Source organism: Mandrillus leucophaeus, unplaced genomic scaffold, assembly GCF_000951045.1.
Source record: "Mandrillus leucophaeus isolate KB7577 unplaced genomic scaffold, Mleu.le_1.0 Scaffold502, whole genome shotgun sequence".
NCBI lineage: Eukaryota > Metazoa > Chordata > Mammalia > Primates > Cercopithecidae > Mandrillus > Mandrillus leucophaeus.
Genome location: NW_012105388.1, coordinates 448,329 through 473,024, shown reverse-complemented (window position 1 = coordinate 473,024; position 24,696 = coordinate 448,329).

Genomic DNA, 24,696 nt, shown 5'->3' with positions numbered 1-24,696 from the left:
ATCTGTCTCACAGTATTGCTGTGAGGATTTGAAGAAATCATTTACACTAAGCTTTTATGCATGAAATATATTTAGAACAGAGTGAAGCAGAAGTATCTGTGTTCTTTCATAGAATGTATGAATGAAATGGGACAGTGGGTGGTCACTGCCTTAAAATACTATCCCCATATATCTTGTCATTGTGCTATTGCAACAATACTCCTAACATTATTTCTTTCTTTATTTGAGTCACTTAAATACAAACATGTTCTGAGCAGAGTCAGCAGAGTGATTTACAAACTAGCTTTTTAGATTGGGAGGCACACAGGAGCTCTAGGTTGGGGGCCTGGGTCTAATCTCAGGGCTCTACTTTTTTAACAAGGTATATAATGGTGGACAAGTCAACTGGTGTCCCTGAACCTCATTCTTATCTGTACACTGAGGAGGCTAAACTGGGTGATCTCGGAGGTCCTTTCTGGCTGTAATATCCTAAGAGACTGGATGCTCCCTAGGGGAGGAAACTGGTTTATTGACGTACATACTGTGGAAGCTTACTAATGCAAATCTTTATTAAGTAGTTTTTCTGTAGCAGCCACTTTTCTAAGCCCTTTGACCTATTTAACTTTTGCAGCAATCCTATGAAGAAGGATTTATCGTTATCCCCATTTTACAGATAAAGAAACTGAAGCAGTCAGAAGTTAAGTGATTTGCCCAAAGGCCATATGGCTATTAAGTGGCAGAGCTGAGATTCATAATCCAGTAAGATGAGGTACGCACACCAGGCATTCTATTCAGCACCAGACAGTGCTAGGCAAAGAATAACAGAGGAAGAGGGACTGTGTCCTATTCACTTTGTTTTCCCTACAGATCTGTAAGAGTGCCTGGAGCTTTATGTAGGTTCTGAATAGGTATTTATTATTCTTGTTTTTGTTTGTTTGTTTGAGATGGAGTCTCACTGTGTCGCCCAGGCTGGAGTGCAGTAGCTCATTCTCGACTCACTGCAAGCTCCACCTCTTGAGTCCAAGCAATTCTCCTACTTCATCCTCCGGAGGAGCTGGGATTACAGGTGCTCAGCACCATGCCCAGCTAATTTTTTTTTTTTTAATTTTACTTAAAGTTCTGGGATACATGTGCAGATACAGTTTGTTGCATAGGCATACATGTGCCATAGTGGTTTGCTGCACCTACCAACCCGCCATCTAGGTTTTAAGCCCCGCATGCATTAGGTATTTGTCCTAATGTTCTCCCTTCCCTCGCCCCCCACCCCCTGACAGGCCCCGGTGTGTGATATTCCCCTCGCCGTGTCCATGTGTTCTCATTGTTCAACTCCCACTTATGAGTGAGAATATGCGGTGTTTTCTGTTCCTGCGTTAGTTTGCTGAGAATGATGCCTTCTAGCTTCATCCATGTCCCTGCAAAGGATATGAACTCACTGTTTTTTATGGCTGCATAGTATTCCATGGCGTATATGTGCCACATTTTCTTTATTGATTCCTTCATTGATGGGCATTTGGGTTGGTTCCAAATCTTTGCTATTGTAAATAGTGCTGCAATAAACACACATGTGCATGTGTCTTTATAGTAGAATGATTTATAATCCTTTCAGTATATACCCAGTAATGGGAATTTTTTGTTTTTTGTTTTTATTATTATACTTTAAATTCTAGGGTACATGTGGATAACATGCAGGTTTGTTACCAGGAATTTTTTGTATTTTTAGTAGAAATGGGGTTTTGCCATATTGACCAGGCTGGTCTTGAACTCCTAACCTCAGGTTATCTGCCTGCCTCAGCCTCCCAAAGTACTGGGATTACAGGTGTGAGCCACCATGCCTGGCCTATCATTCTCATTTTTGTTTATGACAAAAAGCTATTGGATTAAATTGCTTTCAGTCTTCTGGGTTGCTCAGTGTTGCAGAGTTGGCTGCGTTAAGTTTCATTTTCTTTTGTTGATGTTACTCACACAAGGTGAAGGTTTTGGTTGGGGCTCAGGAGGGCTCCTGACTGGGGAGAAAGTGGGAAGATCCAGAGCAAGGAGAAGACAATGATGCTGCCAGGCTTTGGGCTGCTCTGGCCTCTCGGCTGCCTGCCACTGTCTTCATGTCCAGCCTCACTGTGTTTCTATAAAGGTGGAGTTGTAGCTCTCTGATTTCCCCTAATGGTGGCCTGGATGTGGTAGAAGGAAGAGGAGGCAAGGCATTACCTGCTCCTGGAATACTGATGAGTGGTTTGCTCTTTCTTGTATGCCCAGTGGCCTGGTCTTAAGCCTAGGAATAAATGTGGTCACCATGGCCATAAAATGGCCCCACTGCTGGGCTTGCTTTCCCTGGCCTCTGTGAGTTCCATGCTTATTATATGGACTCCCCATAGCAATGTTGCGAGATGGCTTATTATTTCCAGAAGTGATCATGGCAGATTAGGAACAAACGTTTATTTTGAGGTGGGTTTTTTTCTTTTTTAATTTTACACGTTGTTGGATGAACATAACATCAAGGGCTGCTTTCCCAGCTGTCTTAGGAAAAGAGCTCTAATGTTGAAGCCAGTACCCCTGAGTGTTCTCATCCCAGTTTCAATTATAACTGACTGTAATACTGTAATGACAGTCTGACCTGTGTTCTTTTATGACTGAGATTTCCAGTGGGGATGGAGCAGGTGGCTGATGCACAGAACCAGGGGGATGCTGCCTGAGCCAGGTTGGAGATGGAGAGAAGAGGCTGAATTCCAAGACACTGACATCATCAATACTGGCCCTAGTGCAGTTGCATACCTGGTCCTGCAATGAATAATGAGTATTTAGGGCACGTACACCAAGCATTAATGGGGTTACGAGGTGGATCATTCTTTTGAGTGTCCTTTTAAATGCCTCTGCAGTCACAGAAGCAGGACACCATGTAGGTGAGCATCTGGTATTTTCACAGCTTTTTGAAGCTGCAACCCAGTGTAGTAAAAGTTTCCAGGCGGACTCAGTCCAAAGGTGACTGTTTTGGAAACTTTGAATGAGATTGGTTCGGCAACTTCAGTGTTATGCAAGTAAAAGGATGAGGGCAGTTGAAAGGGCCACTGCTCTGGACATGTTCTAAGTGACTTCTACCAATGGGAATATGTGAGCATGCATTAAGAATGAATCGAATGAGACTGACATGTCTCCAGTACAAGCACAGCACATACAAGGACACAACCTCGTATTTGGTTCAGTGTGAGACTTCTCTATGGCTCCTTTCTCTTCATTTGCACCGATATCTGTACCACCCAGTATAAGTGGTATACTAATCGTAGCTAGCATGTGCTGCGTGCCTGCTATTTTCTGGGTAATTCCCACATGTTTTACACAGGTTAACTCTACTTCCTGTCATGGAAATTATGTGGTCGATATAATGGTTATATTTTACCAATATGACAACTGAGGCACAGAGATGTTAAGTGTTTCACCCCAAGTAAATAAGTAGTTCAGTCAGGATTTGAACTCGAGCAGCACCTCACTCAAGGCTAAGCTCTTAACCACAGCACTACACTGACTCTATAAAATCTACACGTTTATTGGTTTTAAGCTCTACTAATTGAAGAACATTTATACATGTCTCTATTAAAAATTCAACTGTGTGTGGGTTATGAATTCACCCATAAAGAAGACTGCCATAATGCACGGAGGAGGGGTGTCTGTGGAGCTTCAGGAGACGTGATAATCCACAAGCTGGCCTGGGTTGAACTTAGCTATGCTTCTGCCAGGAAACGGGCTGGAGAAGGTCCAGGAAAGTACCAAGAAGTAGAGAAGTACCTGAGAGTGCTCAGCTCCCAGTGTGCCCCTTGGCACCTGCCAATCACAGCTTGGTCGGTTCTGGCTGTGGGGCCGGCCTTCCTGAGACCCTTGTCAGGGAGCTCGTACCCTGGTGCTCTGTTTTCACTGATGATGAAGCCTCAGGGCCCTTGGTCCCCTCATGATGTTCTGTGGGAAAATTGTGCACACTTTTCTTGTGTGACTTAGGTTCTTTAACTCAGGTTGGTTGACATGGAGCTTGGTTCCAGTGATCAGTGCTGGCTTTAGATATGATTTGCGCATCTCTGTAGGCTAGTGTCATGCTGCACTGTGGATCTGGACTGTGGTTCAGGTGCCAGGTGCAACATAGTCTTCAAGGATAGCCAATGGTGAGACAACAGCACTCTGTCATGCAGCTGAAATTTTGGAAACACGTGATGTCACATGAATGTCTATTGTGTGAGGTGATGGTTAATACCTGTGTCTCCAAGAAAGTGCCAGGCATTGGCTAGTCCTCACCACACCCCTACACATGGTAAGGGCAGTTATTAAGCTCATTTTATAACTGAAGAAGCATTAACACCAACAGAGAAGATAATTTGCCCAAGGTCATACATGAAAACCAGTAGAGAAATTAAGATTTAAACCTCGGCAGTTAAGGCCTAAAGTCCGTGCTCATGACCACCAAGCTACCTTACCTGTCCCCTGCCAGGCTTTTTAGGGGATAAAGTGGAGAGTAAAGTAGAACTTTCCTCAAAGACTGTCTTGTTGGTCTCACTTATTTTTTTTGTTAGTCTTTGGGTTTACTTTAAATTGATGGGCTGCTGGAAAAAATGTAAATTGTCATTTAAAAAGAAGGCATCAAGGTTTTGTCTTAGGTTAATTTTTCAAAGGGCTTACCAAGAACATGGAAGACAGAATGCTGGTTGGGTGCCGTGGCTCACGTCTGTAATCCCAGCACTTTGAGAGGCCAAGGCAGGCAGACCACTTGAGGCCAAGAGTTTGAGACCAGCCTGGCCAACATAGTGAAACCCCATCTCTACTAAAAATACAAACAAAAACAAAAACAAAAACAAATTAGCCTGGCATGGTGGCGCATGCCTGTAATCCTAGCTACTTGGGAGGCTGAGTTGGGAGGATCTCTTGAACCCAGGAGGCAGAGATTGCAGTAAGCTGAGATCATGACACTGCATGATAGCCTGGGTGACAGAACAAGACTCTGTCAAAAAAAATAAGAAAAAAAAAAAAAAAGCAGAATGCTGAGCCATTAGGAACTACTTCATTTAGTCTTGTCCTATCATTTGTGACCTTTGTGTATTGAGCACATCCTGACAGCTGGGCACTTTCTAAATACTTTACATGTGTTTCCTCACTTTATGCTTGTAATTGCTTTCTGGAAGCAGGACTGTGATTGTTCCCATTTTATGGAAGAAGGAAATGAGGTTCATGAATGTTACATAATCTACTCATAGTCACAAAGCTAGCAGGTGGTGGGGCTGGCATAGAAACCCAGGCAGTCTGGCTCCAGAGTGCATGTTCTTAATTAACTACTCCTCTAGGGTGGAAAGCTCACTGGTTTGGGGGTTACAGGATACTCATGCCAGCTCTGCCAAAATGTCAACATGTGTGACACTGGCCAAGTCATATCTCCTCTCGGGTTCTCGTTTGTTTATTTACTGATTCATTCAGCAGCTCTTTCCAGCATACCTACTGTGTGCTAGACATTGTTAGTACTAGACACATAACGGGTGATAAGACAGATTTCCTCAATGCCTTTGTAGAGTTTACAGATGGATTTTCAGTTTCCTTATGTGTAAAAGATGAGAATTAAAATACATGAACGTTTCTCATCCTTTAGAAAACCCACACATATTTTTATAAACATAAAAAGTTTTGCCTTCCCTAAAGTTATTTGAAATTTCTAAGTGAGTAAATAACCATGACTAAAAATAAATTAAAGCAATTATAATAGTGAGTAATTTTTGTTTGAATCACACAAACCCTCATGCCTGTTCCTGAGGAGATTCTCCTGCGCTGGCCCCCTGAATCCTGGGCATTCTTTTGGTTAAGATTCAGTGGAACAGTATTCTTGCTCTAAAAACAGATCTACAGTTATGTTTTTTAATTGCTTTGAAATGCCAGGGTTGTGTCTATTTAATTTATATTCATTCTTTCACCAAGTTTTGCTCTTGGGTTTGTGTGGCAGATAAAACTTTACTCATTCCTTTTACTGAAAACCTCTTTCCCCCCAAGGGTATGGTCGTGAGTCACAAGCTCTCTCACCAACTGACATTTCCCCATCCTGTTTTCGGAGGGAACAACAAGGGACATGCCTTGTGCCTAACCCAGCGGGCCCACAGGCTGCTCCTTTAGTGGCCTCGTGAGTTCGATGAGTTTTGGCTCTAGGAAGTGCCTGGGCTGCTGTTACTCTGAGATTCTCATGAGAAAGGATGCTTCACAGACCTCTTAGGAGCACCAACCAGGTTGTAAAGATCTCTTTAAGACTGGGCTCTGGAAGGATTGGGCACTCCAACACCCTACCTTGCCCTTAATTGTGCATTGCCTAGTGTTCTCTAATTGCCTCACAAATGCCCTTGAAAACTCTCAAGGATGGCCTCGCTGTGCATAACGAAGGAATGCGACCTACTGGCTGGGTGTACTGAAGGAGCAGAGAGCAGGATTCTCATAATGATTGTTCAAAGAATTTATTTACGTGGAGTCCTAAAAGGAGTGATAAGTGTTGTGAAAAAAATGAAATTTAATTCAACAAACAGTGAGGCAAACGCTGTGCTTGGTAACAGGAATATAGAGTTGAATAAGACCAGTGTCTAGTGATGTCCTGGCAAGTACAACTGGCTCTGTGGGAGGCGATGCCCTGATTTGTAGCTTTTGCTGATTTCCATCGAGTAAATACTCTTGCCATGTTTGATTTCAAGCTACCAACATCATGTCAATTGGCTTACAGAAGCCCTGAAAATTTAATAATCAGCTCTTATGAGCCTGTACAAATTGATCTTGCATTCTGCTGCTAATATCTACTTTTGAAGTTGTCAGTTTAGATTGGAACATACATAAATTGCCATGCAGTCTGATAAAGACAGAAATAGAAGTATGTAGAAGGTAGAAAGGTATCACAAGGGACACTGGTTCAATTCCATGGTGGGCATATCCACATGGTAGCCTGCAAAAAAAGACAGACAAGGCCTATAGGTAGGTGGAGACAGGGACCTTCAGAGCATCTTCAGTGCCTTCAGGTCATGGGGAAATGCCTTGGCCTGCCTTAAGGTCCTGTGCAGTCTAGCCTCACCTTACCTGGCTAAGCTTTCTCCCACATTTACTAACACAAACCTTCTGCTCTAGTGAGTGCAGTCCAGTGTTTTCAATCTTGAGAGCACGTCCCTGCCTTGGGTGACACCATCCCACCACACCCCTCTTTGGAAAGTGCCATCCCTCCACCTCCGTTTCCCTGCTGTACTCATCCTTCTTTATGAATGCTTCCTACAACAGCTCCAAGCCACAGAAAACACTAACAGAAAGGGAAAGATTGATCACATGGATTCCATTAAAGTGAAGAATTTATGTTTATCAACAGTCACTGTTAAGAAAGGAAAAGGCAAACAATGGAGTCAGAGGAACTATTTGGAGCACTTATGACCAATCGAGGATTTGCATTCAAGACATGTAAGGACCTCTCACAAATCAATAAGAAAAAGACAGGAGAAGGGGCAGGAGACCAGAACAGGAACTTCACAAGAATGGATATCCAAATGACATGAAAAGAAGTTTGCCTTCACTCCACCTTTTCCTCAGTCACTAGGGAAATGTGATGCCACTACATACCCACCAAAGTGGCTGAAACCAAATAGACTTGTATTACCAAGCATTGTCAAAGACTTGAAACAGTGGGAAATGACGTATACTGCTGGTAAGAATCAAATGTGGTATAACCTATTTGAAAAACATTTTGGCAATTTTTATTAAAATGGAACATTTGCATACTCTATAACCCAGAATTAATATCCTAGCTATAATCCAATGAAAATGTATATCTATATGTTTACCTAAAAGTATGTACTGGAATGTTTATACAGCATCATTAGTTATGGCTCCAAATTGGAAATACCCAGATGTTCATCAACAGTAAAAAATAAATTATAGGCTATTTGTAAAGTGGAATCTTATTAAACTATGAAAAAGCATGACATATTGCTCCATAGAACTACATGGATGAACCTCATAAACCTAATTTTGAGTGAAAGGGGCCAAACACAAAAGAAGACAAAATGGAGTTATTATATTTATATAAAGTTCAAAAACAGACAAAACTCTATGAGGTTAGACATCAGTTTACCTGATACCTTTGGGGAAGAGCAAGAGGTTAGTGACTGGGAGGGCTGTGTTGGAGGCTTCTGAGTTGCTGAGGATGTTATATTTCTGGCCCTGAGTGGTGATCACACAAGTATGTTCACTTTGTCATTGAGCTTTACATGTGTGATTTGTGTACTTTTCTGCTTCTGAATGAAAGTGTTAGAACTAGTGTTGGAAAATGAGGGAGTGTTTCTGGACCGCCTTTGTGTTTTTTCTTTTGACGTTTTCTATCTTTATGAGTTTATTCATCAAACAAAGACATATTGAGAATGACAATGTGCTGGGATCTATTTTAGGTACTGAGAGTGAAACAAAAGAGAAACAATTGCCCTTTTCATGGAGCTTACATTCTCAAGGGGACAGCAAGGTCATTGAACAGAAAAATATGTAACAAGTTAGGGGATAAGAAATACTCTAAAGTGGTATTAGGGGATAAGAGGATAAAGAATAATGGAGCTGGGCTGACAGTTTGGGCACTGACTAGGTATCATTTTATATGGGGTGGTTGAAGAGGACCTCTGACCAGGCAACCTTGGAGCCAGAGCCTGGATGAAGTGAGTAAGGGAGCCTGAGAGGTATGTGAAGAACATTCCAGGCAGAGAGGGCAGTAAGCACAAAGGCCCTGCATTGGGATCCTTGGCCTCCGAAGCAAGAAACTCAGCATCATTCTTGGCTTCTCTCTCTCTTCTTCACCCTCATATTTGAATCAAGTCATGATCCATTTGATTTCATAGCTAAATCTCTCATAGTTTGCAACCTCTGCCTCCCAGGCTCAAGCGCTTCTCCTGCCTCAGCCTCCCGAGTAGCTGGGATTACAGGCACGTGCCACCACGCCCAGCTAATTTTTGTATTTTTAGTAGAGATGGAGTTTCACCATGTTGGCCAGGATGTCGTCGAACTCCTGGTTTGTCTCCATCCTCTCCATTGTTGCCTATTTGGGCAATAGTTTTTTGACTCTGCCTTCTCGTTTCCATTTTTTTCTCTTCTGGTTTTAAGTCACTCACTGGATATGCCACTTCTCTGCCTAAAAGCCCTCCAGTGGCTCTGTTTTGCTCTCAGAGTAAATGCCCTACAAGGTTTTGGCTTTCCTCACTGGTCTCATAACTTTCTGATTTGCCGCACACTCCGTGCTTGAGCCACACCAAGGCGATTCCACATTTCCCACATTCCCTCTGAGGAAAGACCCTTTAGTCTCTGGGTTTTTCTTCATGAGGGTGCCTCTACCTGTGGAGTTCTTTCCCCCACCTCCTCATTTTATGTTTTGTACATCCCTTAGGTCTCAGCTTAGATGTTGTTTAGTCTGGGAAGATGTTCCTGCCCCTTAAACCTTGGCCAGGTCCCTGTATTCTCCTATTATTGCCCTGTCATATCATTCTGTCTTTGAGTTTTCTTTTTTCAAGCCTCCCCTGAAACTCTAAGATACACGTGGGAAGTAACTGTGTTACTTATTTGTAGTGCTTAGCAAAGTTCCTGATGTTTAGAAATTTCTCAATAAATATTAAAAAAGAATGCATGTTGAGCTACATTTCTGTGATATGTCAAAAATCTAGAAGTATTTTTATTAATAACTGATAGAAATATCTTTCAGTCAAAACATTATTCATCAATTCATAAAAAAGCAGCCTAGCTTTGTGTTTGAGTTTTTTTTTTTTTCCTGGTGATTTTGTGTTCCATAATTTTTCGAACACATAAACATTATCTTTCAAATTTTAATACCACCTTATTTGACTCAATCACATGTAAAATTTTTGTTCAGAGAATTTTGAATGTATCTGTGAAAAATATTCAAATGTCGAAATCCAAATATCTTGCTTTGGCTATGGAGCGATATCATTATTGTGACCTAATTCTAGAATTTGGACTTAATTGCTAAAAAAACCATTTTGAATTCAACTTTATTAATTTTGTCAAGTTTTTGACATGCTAGGTGGATATTCTTTCCAATTTATTACAGTCCCTTCATATAGACACGAAAGCTTTTAACATGATGGGAAAGCTGGTGAGACAAACCAGAAAAGAAAGCAGCTCTTTTTTCTTTTTTTTTGTTGAGGTGGAGTCTAGCTCTGTTGCCCAGGCTAGAGTGCAGTGGTGCAATCTTGGCTCATTGTAGCCTCCGCCTCCCAGGTTCAAGCAATTCTTGTGCCTCAATCACCCAAGTAGCTGGGATCACAGGCATGCGCCACCACACCGGCTAATTTTTGTATTTTTAGTAGAGATGGGGATTCACCATGTTGGCCAGGCTGGTCTCAAACTCCTGAGCTCAAGTGATCCACCTGCCTCCACCTCCCAAAGTGCTGGGATTACAGATGTGAGCCATTGTGCCCAGGCAGAAAGCTGCAATTTTTAAGGTGATGCTTTGTACCATCGGTGTGAGGAGTGATGCTATTGATCCCTGCTGGGCATGAGCACTAGAAGAAAGCTGAGCAGGGACTTGAAATGGGGATGTGGAGCACTGTGTCAATATCTCTCAAATGGGCTTTTAAAAATTCTTTTAACAGATTATTTGGAGAATTATAAATGTTTGAGCCTCAGATACACTCATAGCCACCATTTACTGAGTACTTGCTATGTGCCAGGCACTATAATAACTACTTTAAATAGGCAATCTTATTTAATTGTAATAACAGTTATATGGGATTGTTACCATCATTCCCATTTAATGGATGAGAAAAATTAAGGCTCAGAGAGGTTGAGTGATTTGCCCTCGGTCATATAGCGGGTCAGAGGTAGTGCTGAGCTATGAACTCAGTTCCTCCAACTCAAAATGTGCAAGGCTACTAATGACTGGGTTCTACTGGCTTATGTATTGAAAAGCAAATCAACGAACTCATTCTAGAGCTAAATGTTATCTATTGCTGTGGATTATCCATGACATAACCCATCCACTATATTCCAGTATTGGTTAAAAGGTAGGAGAGAAGTGATAGTAAATTTCATGGGTTCAGCATAGCTTCTGACCAACAGAAGACATTGAAATGTTTTAAATGTTTCTTTTCCTTTTAAACCAAATAACACTAAAAGTTTCACCAAACAAGGGTTCATAGATCCTCTCTAAATGGTGGATGTGGCGAGTGTGCATGCTCTGAGCAAAAAGAGCCTTCCCTTTCTGTGGGAATTGTGACCCTGGAAAGGAGGAGAGCAGTAACAGCTGGCCATCTCCCCCTGAAAGGCCAGGGCCCCCCTCTCGGGCCTCTGGGCTCCAGCTCTGGCTGAGGGTGTGTTTGTTTGGCTGTGACTCTTTCCCTTCGGTTTCCCTCTCTGGGTGTCATATTTCATGAGCTCCAGGCTCCTGCCTGTTTCAGCTTGAGCCTCTGGCTTTCATTGCTGCCTCCTTGGCCTAAGCTGAGTGAGGGCTTGAAAAATGACACTGATTGGATGCACATTTGATGGAGGCGATTGCTGGACCAGCACCTCACCAATCCCCAGCTCCAAATGCAACTGACAGCTACACCCTCCTGGTTGGAGCCCAAACCACTGCTTTAGTAAGAGAGGCCCCTTTCCTCCCTTCTCTCCACCCCATACCCTTGCTGTTTGCCCAACTCTTCCTGCTGAAATCAGAGGCAGCTTGTGCCTCCCAGCCTTCTTCCCTGCCCCCGCTGTCTGCCCAGACACAAGCTTCCCCTGGGCTGGAAAGCCCCCACTTGTCTGACTGTGCTAATCCTCTGTTTGAGGTTCCAGAATGTACTTCCCAATTGTTGGGCCTGGGTTCCTGTACTTAGCTGCCCAGAATCTCCACTTCTCTGCTGAGATTTCCATTATACAAGAGATTCAACCAGAACCCTCTCCGTGGGCCTCCATGCCTCTTTTTGCTGAATTCCGCATTCTCATTCTGGGTAGGGGTGGGAGTTGGTGGGGGTACATGTACCTCAAGTCTAATCATGATCTTATTGGGGAGAGCTCAGTAGGAAGGTAATAACATGCTCATTTAAACAACTTTTTCTCTGTTAGTCTTTTTATTGAACTTCATAGAATTAATGGATAAAGACTATTGGTTAGAGTTCATGTTTCTTAGAAGAGATGTAACTCCATCTTAAGATTTTAATATGACTCCATTTTAAGAGACTCTTAAAAAAATAAGGATTGTCACCGCAGGAGTGTACAGAGCACCTCAACTATTGGAGTCCAAGTGGTCTCTTGGGTGGGTCATAAAATCTGAGTCATAAGAACCTCATGGCAAAGAAAACTTGAAACTGCAAAGTCTCACATAGTCATTTGCTGAAAACTGAAGTATCCCAGCAAATGTGGGGTTAGACCTCCTTAGAGAAACACGTTCCAATATGAGATTGAACCTGACAATTTTGCATGCTAACCTGGACTGTTTCTTATTACAGCAAAGGAGATGGGCTTTTTGTTTGCTTTGGGTGTATTTGTTTTTGCTGCCAAAGTGTTGTAATGTCATGATTATTTAATATGTATGAGGCCTAGTTGTGTACTAGGGAGAGTCAAAATACATTTACTATGAAATGAGATCAGCTCCAGTTGTTTAAACAGCTCCAGTTGTAACAATAAAAGCTAAGACTTGATGCCAAGCACTGTTTCTAGGTATTAACTCATTGACTCGTCATGATTACTCCTCACGATGGTCCTCTTGGAAAGGATCCTGTTTTTCTACGAGAAAACTGAAGCTTGACTGTTAAGGAACTTGCTTAAACTCACACATTTGGTAAAGGTCAGCGCTTAGATTTAAAGCCAGACACCCTCATTCTAGAGCCTGTGGCTCAACCGCTGAGTTATACTGCTTGTTAGTGTTGTTGGTGGAGTGATAGTAGAAGTAGATGGGCTAGAGTTCTCCATTTCTAACCCTAAAAATCTATAGCTATTAACACTGAAGACAGCAACTGCCAATTAAATAAATCCTCAATGAGACCGAGAAGAGAATCTGCTAATCTGTTGGTCACTAATATCTGCAGTTTATCTGCTTGTCTATCTGCAGTAGAACTGTCTTAGAACACTTTGCTGAATGAAATTGAACATAGAAAGCTGACTGAAGGGAAAACAGAGAAGGTGGGATAGTTGAGAAGGGAGTAAGATCAGACAAATGGCAATGCTCTGTGGGGTACTGTGTCCAAGCAGAACAGTCAAGGGATTCAGTTCTGAATTCAGAAGCTGTTCAGGTAGACACCCTCCTTACAGAGTCAGTTAGCCCCTTGCTGTACGCACATTTGGGGCTGTTCAAAGCATGAGGGAGGCATGGTCTGTGCTCAGTCCAGGCATCCAAAGCACCAGGGAGGCATGATCTGTGTTCATTTCAGGCGTCTTATCTCGCTGCCACTTCCAGGCCTTCCCGTTACAGACAATATATTTTCTACACTCTCCCTTCTCCTTTATTTTTACTTCTGGATGTGCCATGGTGAATATTTTTCAGGGGAATGGGGGGAATAGTTTCCTTCTCAAGCTGGGTTGAAACCTAGCACTATGATTAGGGTTGCGCTATCCTCTGCCTGCCTCTCCCCTAACTCCTGCTGTGTATAGGTGGGCGCGGCTCAAGCATCCTCGGGGCTGGGAGAAGGCTGCATTAGGAATGTTCCTACCAGTAGAAGCTGGCCAGTAGGAGGCTTGTAGGCACTTTGTAATTTACCATTCTCCTCTAGAACTATGCAGCAGTCTGAGGGGCTGTTCGGAGGATTCTCCCCAGTCATTCCCATTGCTAGCTTTGGGGGCCTTCTCCCATAGTTCATAGCCTCATACTAATGTGCTTTATTCCTAAAGCCCTGTCCTGGGGGTTTTTGAAGAAAAGGAATGAAGATCAACATGCCTTCCCTAGCCCGAAATTACACTGTTTGACTCATATAGTGAGGAGCTTTATAATCTGTAATCCTTTTGGGATTGTCTGTACTATAAGGATATTCTCTGGGACTTATGCCTATTTAACCAAGATTGTCTGCAATGGGGAGCTCCCATGACAGGGAATTCAGAAGAAGGCTGGCATAGGCTTCTAACTTATACCAGTGCTCCCTGATGCCTGTGAATATGGGGAAAGGGCGAGGAGATTTTGAGAACAGATAAGAGACATTTGAATTTCTCCATGCCTTCTGAAAAACCGTATGCAGAGATGAATTGAAACTTACCTTGTTAGCATTATACATCTAAACACTTTCCTTGCTAGGCCACAATGGCTTAATAATATCCTCTAAAGAATCTATGTTCACTCTACTTGCATCGATTTATATCTCCTTTTTCTAATTCTGTATTGTCTCTGGACACTTCTACTTCCAAATATCACCTGTTTAAGGAATAGCACTTACCTTGTCTTGCACTGTGAATCCAAATTTCTGTGAAAAACGGTCTCTGGACGTTGTTCCCACTTGAGATTGCTGAGTGTCATGAACATTGGTTTTGAAGAGTATGGAGTGTTGCTGGAAGACAGCTTGAGGCTAAACGTGGTTGTGCAATATGGTTCCTACACACTGTCCAGCAGGTGGTTGGATACAGTTATGCCATGCTCTGCTTCTTGGTTTGTTCCATTCAAAGCATGAAAAAATGAAAGCAAAATGTAATCAATGAATTCAACTTCTCTTAAGCTCACTTTTATCTCCTTTCTATAAGACTCAGTCATTATTTCTGAATATGCCATCAATTTTATGTGAGTGAAAACCCAGTTTTAGTTTTAAAACACACAGATATAACAATAAGATGCAAAGTTCTAGAGTAAAATTCTTAGACATAAACACTGAGATTTTTGGATTCACAAATAAATAGTTTAGATAACACTCAGAAAGATCTTTTCCTGCTAATTAGCTTCTATTGTCACCTCGTCCTAAGTTGATATGTAGCTCAATTTGTTAGGAAAGGGATTTCCCACACATGCCCTAACTATAATCATAAGCATCTGCAACTCGGTTTTCAAACAAAGCATCTGCAATTCTATTTTCAAACAGGTGGTTACTCATGAGAGAGCTTCTTTAAACTGCAATGGACCACACAGAGGTGGATGTCTAGCACATTTGCCGTGACTATGACTTTGCCCTGACCCTATCTTTCACTGTTTCTTCTTTTCAATATTGCAGGATTCTAACCATATGACTTTCCCACCCCTCACCTGATGGCTTCTACTGGCAACACCATCTTATGCTATTTGGGGTAAATGTGCTCCTTATCAGCCCTGGATCCTAGCCAGGCTCAGGACCTTGTGAGTGCAATGTCTATTGGGCTGTTGTGGGCCCCATGACTATGACCCAGACACTCAGTTTTGTATGCCACATCCCTTTTCAGGGAGCTAGGTCAAGGACATCATGCAACTCATTTGCATGCCATATTGAAGATTCACACTCGGGGGAATACTTTATTCTCAGGCAGCCAAGACTTTGAAACTCCAGCATAGTATGAAGAGTGCTGAGCCTTCAGCATTTTTAGCACATGATTTCAGGCTTGGAAATCTGATGTACTTGCAGACCTCTACACAAGAGGAGGTGTTTGCATAGAAACATGAGCATGCTGGGGCTGGGTCATCCTTTTGCTGCACATGTTAAAGCATACATTGTAACCAAAATTTTGGAAGCAATGAGAATCTCTTACTCTACTATTGGGATATGGGGTCACAGCAAGACTTTGGAGGAGGTATTATTGAGAAGATGCCTCTATGAGCTGTTACTCAGAGTCATTAATCACTTACAGGGCACTATGAGAATGGCATAGTTCATGTCTTAAAACCATTTATAGCTACTGGTTGAGACAGAAAAGGAAACTATATGCTGTGTGATTAAACCAGTGTTTTCCTTTTTGCATTCTGTCTTCTACATGTGTTGTGGTGAAATGAAACTTTACCACATTCAGCAGGTGCTCAGGAGAAACATTGAGCAGTGTTGGTATATATTTCGATGGCATTCAAGACCCTGATAAATAATTTAGGACTTGGGGAGATCTGGGCATGGGAAGAAGAACTGAAAAAAAAAAAAAAAAAACCAGAGGTAATTTACTAATGTATGTTTGTAGGTTAAAACACTTTTTATAGCTGACCATAGTAGATAGAATCATTCTTTACAACTATTAAGTGGTATTAAATAGGTTGACCTGATTCCCTTGGAAAAGTGATTAATTTTGTCCTCCAGACCTTACTTCTGAAGCTCAAAGTTGGTTTAAACAATTCAGTTGTAGTAGAGGATAGCCTGATACACAAGTTTTGCCACAGAATCTGGGCCAGATGGCATTTGCAGTAAATGGAAGGTAACAATGATCAACTCTGGTATTTACATGTGTAGGTGGTATGGTCTTGTGGGAGTGTTCATATGCTTACAAGTCATATGGCTCTTGGCCATAAACTATTGCCACATAAGGCTTTGACTCTGTATCAGTATGAATAAGGTAGCTCTTTCAGCTCATGAGTATCCATTTGCTTTCTGTGTCAGCCTGATGTCAAGTTACCCTGCTTTTGTACTCTGGTGAACAGACACATAGATTATTAAAACTGAAAGGGATCTAAAAATTTGTCTAAACCAACATCCTATGTGAAGAAGGATCTTCCTTACAGCCTCACAAATAAGATGATTATTCAGCCTCTACTTGAATATTTCCAGTAGTGGGGAGCTCACAACCTCACAAAGAAGCACAGCCCATTTTTGGATGGCTCTAATTTTTAGGGTGTTCCCTCTTATTTTTGATAAAAATCTGCCTCCCTGTAACTTCCTCAGTCATGACTGGAGTTCTGTTGTATGATCTGAAACCTTCGATTTCAGAATAGAGCATCACATATTTGAAGACCATCATCGAGTCCCAGTGTAGCTTTCTTTTTTCTGCACGAAGCATTCCAAGGTCTTTCAGTAAATCCCCTTGTTTTCTTGGCAGGGAGTCACTCATCACTTTTCTCTTCCCACTGCAGCTGTATTAAGCTCCTTGAACCTTTGCATCCTGGAGATACAGCTTTCTTGTCACAAAGCCCAATTTACCTCCTCTGAAAAGAGTCTAGTTCTTTTTATTAGTTTTAGTTGTACAGTTTGGGATTCTCCTTTTTCTCCTCTTTGTCTTATTTTTCTTCCCAGCTTCCTCATCACTTGGCATTATTGTGCATAAAGTTCTGAATCATATTCTTCAACTTTGTTCGTTGTAATTTTTGTCACTCTGTCTTCCCTCTTGGATTATTTCTTTCATTCTCCTTAGAAAATTTTTGAATTCTCCCATCAGTTGGAAAAAAGAGACCCTCTTTACATCCTTTACCTTCTCCTCCAGCTTATACTGACTATGCAAGCAGCTTACACTTAGGTCCCATGCAAGCAGTGAGTTCAGAAAAACCAAGAACATGAACAATGTATCATCTCCTATTGTTGGCTCTTGATTTTGAATAGATATTCCCTACCCAACTAGATTCATGTCTGAGACTCTGAGTATAGGTCATTCATTGAATGTCTGTTACTGCTAGAGTCTCTGAGTATGTAGTCAGTTGATGTGAACTTAAATGTAGTTGGTGTTACATGCAGTTTAAATGTTACCCTATTTCAACCTCATGGTTCTCATTCTTATGCCAATAGCTACAGTATATTTATTCTCTACCATTGGATCTAATTACATAAGCTTTGGTACTTCTCATTATCAGAAGGAACTTAATGTGAGAGAGGATATGTCTTCCCCACATTATGAAGGATTAAGAAACAGAGGCTCAGGGAGAATATTTGGCTCATCCAAGACTACACCATTAGTTCAGCAGCTGGCCAGATGCTGTTTCCGATAAGCCACTCAGTTAGCTAACTCCCTTGGCTTCAATAGAGAAAGTGACTTAAACTGTGGCATTTCTGATCTTTTATACTCTGTGTGTGTGTGTGTGTGTGTGTGTGTGTGTACATTTTTTCTTCTTTATCACCTAGCATATTTTCTGATATGTAATAAGTTCTCAATAAATGCTGGTTAATGAATATTTCAAGCCATCTTTTCCTTTTGGAAGTTGGGATCATATGTAATGGAAAAAGACTAGATTGAGCAATAAAGTATAAAGTATAACTAGGAAAGGTCATAGTTTGGGATGAAGAGTAATGCAGTTTGTTCAGAAGTATATAAATCATTGTGCTATGTGCCACAAAGCCTATACAGAATGTATAGTCTAGTTCCTGATATCAGTGAGTTTATAATGAGATAAACATATTATATTTGGCATTGTGAAAATGAGATAAAAATAGAGACAAGACTGAATCATATGGGAAAAGATTAGTTTCCAGTTCAAGAGAATGTTATCAACATCAACGAGGCATTCAGAGAAGGGAAGGTAATAAAGAGCCTGCTATTATGCTATTGTTCTTATCGGAAGAGGGGTGAGTGTGAGGGAGGAAGAGAGGACAGATGGAAGATGAGAAGAGGGTGTTTTCCAGAGACATGTTGTCCATTTAGTACCAGCCCTGTGTGGCAAATAGGACACGAACCTCCAATTGGCTTAAGTTCTTGAGGTAGAAGAGATTAAGAATGTAAAAAAGGGAACAAAATTTATTGAGCACCTACTATATGTGAATTCACGAATATTTCTTGATCACCTGTCTGTAGAAGGCACTGTGTTAGGTGTTAGAGATTCAGTGGTGATAAAGAGAGATACTATCTTCACCCTCAAGGGCAGGCCAGGTAGTGTGCTAGGAACCTTACAAAACTGATCTCAGGAAGGAGGTGCTGAAGTCACATAAGCTCCCCTTATGTAGTTATTCCAGTTTCTGGTTTTCATATCTAATGGAATTTTTTTTTTTTTTTTTTTTTTTTTTTACCATAGCTTCTCCCCATCCACCAAACCCCAGCCTTTCCAGAGTGTATCTGTCTTTCCAAAATGAGTTCGATACTTTGTGCACATGCCGGGATCCCCATGGGATTGGTGACATCATATGCCATTGGCTCCTATTGCACGCAAGAGAGGAGACAGATCTGCACATTCCTGCAGTTAATGCTGAGCAGAATCTTGGCAGAGGTGGTGGCATCCTTCATTTGACTTTAGACCTTCAACCTCCCTTTTAAAGCCCTGGCTCACACAGTTATTGAGAAGCCTTATCCTGCAAAGAACCTACAGCTTAGGAAAGAGTTGCCCACATGTTTTCACTATCAAACAAAAAATATTGGCAAATCTTTTATCAATTTTCTATTCTGGCAGAGGTACCATTTATTATGGGGCAGATGGGATATAGATAGAGCATCTCCCTGCTTCTACCTTCCTGAGGTAAATGCCTGTTCCTCTCCCCAATCACCAGGAAATGCCTTGGAGCAATGGAGTCTAATAGCCTGAGAGTTGTAAAGGGGCAGCAAAGCCACTTCTGCAGGAGGAGAGTGTGCATGAACCTTATTCATCATCCATATGGGAAGCTGATTCATGTACGTGCTTTTCACCCTGATTTGACACATACTAACATCAAATAACTATCTGCTTTACCCCATTTGGATACTATAATAAAAAAAGATAGTCCAGGTACCTCATAAACAACAGAAATTTATTTCTCATTGTCCTGGAGGCCAGGACGTCCAAGATCAAGGTGCTGGCAGATTCAGGGTCTGGTTGGGGCCCACTGCCTGGTTTATGGATGGCATGTTCTCGCTGTGTCCTCACATGGTGGAAGGGATGAGGGATCTCTATAGGATCTCTTTTAAAAGCACTCTGAAAGAGAGTGCGACCCTCATAACCTAATCACTTCTCAAAGGCCCTACTTCCTAATACTATCACACTAGGGGTTAGAATTTCAATATAGGAATTTTGGGGGAACACACATCCAGTCTGTAGCACTATCTGATAAGGCTTCTGAATAGTCCTGGGCCATTTTACGTAATGGGGATTTACTAAGGACTCTCAACAGCATGGCTCTTGCTTCAAGGGGTTTTCCATGGAGGACCTGTCAGAATCACCTAAAGATTTGCCCTTTTGCTTTTGGGGGAATCATTGAGAGAAAAAGGACCTGGCTCCCGTGCTTTCTGCATGCTCACCCACTCCGGCCCTTCTGATTAATGTTTGCTGTTCTGCTTTGCAGATGCCTCCCAGGACCCAGAGGGACACTGTAGCCTCATTTCTGTGGAGACCTTTGGCTGGACTCTCCTGGCTCTCCCAGAGGTGAGAGACTGTGGTTCCTGTAGCCTCAGGCTTGGCACCAACTCATCTCTGGTGGATCCAGGATTCCAGATATCCAATCTCACTACAGCCAGGGCCTCTTTGTCCCAGTGTGACCTTGCGGGCTGTCCCTCTGCCTGCCTCTTAACAGCCCCTGCCATTGGTGATTTTCGTTCCAACTATGGGCCAATGGATCCCTGAAAGCGACTGTGTGGGCTTCTCTCACGATCTCACTCTGGCCTCAGCCTGGTGGTGTGCTCCTCTGTGGTCTGGATGGGGATGATGAACTCGGGCTGCCTGTTGTTTTTGTTTTGTGATATTTAAAGCAGCCAAAGCTCTCATTACTGTAATACAGTATGTGCCTGGGCTGAAGGGGTAGCAGCATTCCTTCTGGATGAGGGGACAGCCCTATTCTGTTGTGGTGCACCCGCCGGAGTGTTTAAAACCATGGCTGGTAGAATTTACAGTGCCAGGACTGACAGGGGCCTTGGAACTCCCGCATTTTCACGCATCCCAGCCCCTTGTTTGAATGAAGAGGGAGTTGAGCCCATTCTGGGTATGGGGCGACTGTTCAGGCCCTGGGGTGATGAGTGGCAGATCTGGGACTAGAACTCAGGCCCAGAGACCAGCTTGCTGTCATCTGGCTAAGTTTCTGCTTCTGTTCTCACTTGTTCAGATCCTTCTGAGACCCTGAACCAAATGAGGAAAATTCATGTAAATCTTAGCACACTGCCTGATATGTAATAAGTGCTCCATAAATGTTTATCAGTACTCTCATAAGCTCTGAGACATGCAAAATATTCTTGCCCTTCCGGGACTTACAGTCTTGAGGAGGAGACAAAATTTTCACACTTACACACTAACACACTTAAAGAGCAATTTAAGTCACTAAATGGTTATCTGCTAAGTTTTGGGGAATAGGTGCAGTGGATCACGCAAGAGAGGAGACAGATTATTATGGCCTAGAAGAAGTGCCATGGTGAAGATAAGAGCATAATGTGTATGACATCTGTGTATGACAGCTTTTCAACTCCTGGCAGTGAGATGAACAGGCCAGCAGCCATTCCTGGACACTGCAGAGCCCTCAGGCCAGCCACTCATCTACCCAGCACATTCACTAATTATCACCCAGCTCTGTGCTCTGCATGAGAATGTAAAGAAGACCATGACAAGATCCTTTCCTCAAGCCTAGCCAGGGAGACAGACATGCATAAAGATATGACCACTGAAAAATTCTACATTCATATCTATTTATATCCTCAAGGCATCATCTGAGCCCACAGGTGGGTAGGCAAGTCAGATAGGATCAAGAGTTTGAAGGAAAGCATACATTTACCTGGTAAAAAAGGAGCAACTCACAAGCCATAAGCTCTTGTGCAAAGGGGCTGGTAATTGTGAGTCTTCTGCAGGAGAGGTGGAGTTGCCGGGACGTTAGACCCAATCAAGGGCATTCTGAGAATGAGATTGAGAAACCTCTGAGGCCAGCATGGGGCAAGACTTTGGTGTCACATTCGGCCCTGGCAATGTGGTATTTTTGAGCTGGGCCAGGAACTGGAGAGGAGTGGGCCTGGTGGAATGGAGAGGGAGACTCTTTACTTATCAAGAGTAGGTACCAGATGCTGGTGACTCAAGGGGAAACTTCCTGAATGGATATGGAGTCTGTAGATGTTTAATGGCCTAAAACAAACACATTTTCTGCACTGCTTGGTTCAGAGGCTGCAGGTTAAAGTAACATAGAAGACAATGTCCAGCCAGCAAGGTGAAGGAAGCATGAAATGGAAAGGGTTAGAAGCTGAACTTCTCTTGATCAATGACTTCATTATCTTGGCAAGGATTGCAGAAACTGCAGGTGCTGAGGGAGTGACTTGTTTGGAGGAAGGGGTAGGGACCAGGAAAGGAATCCCAGACACTTGGTGCTAACCCAACTGCTGAATGAGGCTTTCAGGCTCTGGGATTCAGTCAGGAACTCCTGGGCCACATTCTTCCTAGGTATAGGACTAGAGAGCCTTCACTCTTAGTGTCTGTATGTCCCTGGTCCAATCTGCTTTGTTCTACCATGCCTAACATCAGAAAAAAAAGGGTAGATTAAGTTTAGAGCCACTGCTCTGTGTCTTCATCCTGCTTGTTTCTCCTAAGGCAATTGAACCTTGGAAGGCCTTGTAAGTCCCTGTGAGGTCTACAGTTATCAGGGGTTGGTGAGGTCGGAGAACAAGCTGGTCTGTTCTGAATTCAACTCTCTCTTTCTCCCTTTCACAACTGAAGGTCTTCCTGAGCCTTTGCCTCTTTCATCAGCCTGGATGTTAAGACTGCAATTTTTCATGATTGCTTGTTTTGTATTTTTTCTTCATGGTCTTTCCTAAAGTCTGTTATTCATCCAGGTCCACTTATATGTCTTCTAATCTATTGCATGAACCCTGCAGCCACGGCCTGGCGTGAAGTTGCCTGCTCATTGTCTCGCTGGTTTTTCCAAATGCTCACAGGCACTAGTCATGTAAATCTCCTCCTGGCAAGAAAAAAGACTGACTGACTGTTGTTGTTATGTTATCCCCAGGTGATTCAACCTGTCCTAGGATCACAATAGATGCTCAGCATACGATTGCCACCTCGACTGCTGATCTTTTTCTTCCTATACACCATTCTATTCACACCAGTATTCAAAAATTGATATTTATAAGCACTTACTATATCCAAGGAATTGTACTATATGTTCTTTATATGCATTATCCCATTTAATTTTAATAGTTATACCATTTTCTACTTTTAACTATCTCATCCTTTCTACACTGATAGAAAAGTGTCCCTAAACCCAGAGACTTATTAGTACCTGGCTGTTTTAGAGGTTCCTGACCCATAACATTTCTGAAGTTATCGCTACAGGATATGGTTGCAAAGGCCTGGGAGGAGAAATCCTTTCTGTCTCTGATGGTTTCAGGGAAGGTAAGAGGTCTCCTGTCTCTTTGTGGTAAAAACACCAGGGTAGGCCTTGATCTCCTGAGTCTTGAGTATGTTAAGGGAAAGACACTAAGACTGCTCTGCCAAAAGGGCAGACCCTGCCTGGTGTCTGGGAAGTTGAGCCCAAGTTTCTCTCCAAGGAGGGTCTCCTGCAGGGATCAGGAAGGAGGGTCTATTGGCATCACACAGGACCTCTTCTAGGTTCAGGAGGGTTTCCTATAGCTAGATGAGACAGAATTGATTGATGTCTCAGTGATGCTTTAGGCCATGTTGATTGGACCTCCGCTAAAGGCAAGCCGCCCTTCAGAGCCACGTGTTCTCAAGAGACAGCACAGCCATAACCGCAAGAGTAGGATGGTCCTGGTGGAAATGGCACAATCAAACAAGCTCCTGGGCCTTGTGGCTTTGAGTGGCTGAACTGGAAGGTTCTTGGGGTGTGAGCACTCTCACTCGCAGTGTTGATCAAGCAGCGTAATCACATCACTGCCCCCACAGAAGTGGCAGCCACTCAGTTCTCCTTAGCCCAGGCTGATTTCTGCTCTGCTGGTTCATAGGAAACCACTTGGGTGTTTCATGACTGCTGAAGCCCGAGGCACTTTCTCCAGGGGCAGCATGCATCACTCACAGGATGGACCAAGCGAAATGTCCTGGTCAAAGGCAAGAAGTTTGTATTATTGTCCTTGCCTATTTTACTATCATGTAAATACTCAACAACCAACCTACAGATATTCTCTGAGTACTTACTATGTAGGTGTTAAGGGATACAAAAATAAGGGTGTGGCTAGGGGTGGCATGCTTTTTGCCCCTAACTTGCAAATTTGTTGAGAACATGATGCCAGGGACGGTAAAAACAAAAGATAAATACAAATAAATGGTAACATTTATGAGACAGGCACTAGGTTCTAGGCACTTCTTATGTGTTAACTCATTTCATCCTTACAACATTTCTATGGGCAGGTGCCATTATTACTCCCATTTTTACAGGTAAGGAGACAGAGGTGCCAAAGTTCAAGTGTGTGCCCAGGAAGGAGCATGCCGCCAGTGAGAGGGGGAGACAGGACTCAAACCCAGCAAGCCTGGTCTCAGACAAGGTGACTCATAAGGAGCAGGAAAGGAGGTAGGCGGCAGAACATTCAGTGCAGGGGTTCAGAGGGTGGAAGAAAGTAACTTCAATCTGGTTTAAAGAAACCAGTTATCAGAGACAGACAGGGCCTAAAGAAGGTATGGGTGGCTCAGAGTTTTAGGAAGGAAAAACAGGAAGTTGGGCCAATAGGGATAGCATGATAAGAGAACAAGTGCTAGGCTGGGAGACCAGGGGCCTGGCTGTAGACCAGCAGCTGCTCCCTCGGGGCAGGTCACTCTGCTTTTTGGGCTGCCTTATTTTTCTCACCTCCAATTGGAGAAAATTGGGAAAGATGAGCTTTCAGGTCCCTTCAAGTTTTTACCTTATGGTTCTGTGATTTTTGAGGGCTGGCATGTTTTCCTGGTTGCTTCCAAAACCCTCTGACCACAGTCCCTCAGGCTGACCCTCTTGTGCTCAGTAATGTGGAAAGATGGCCCTCTGCTCACCAGCACGTGCTTCCAAGGGCTATGGAGCCTGGGACAGAAGGTAGGGTTGGAAAGAAAATGAGAGGAGCTGGTTGGGAAAGATA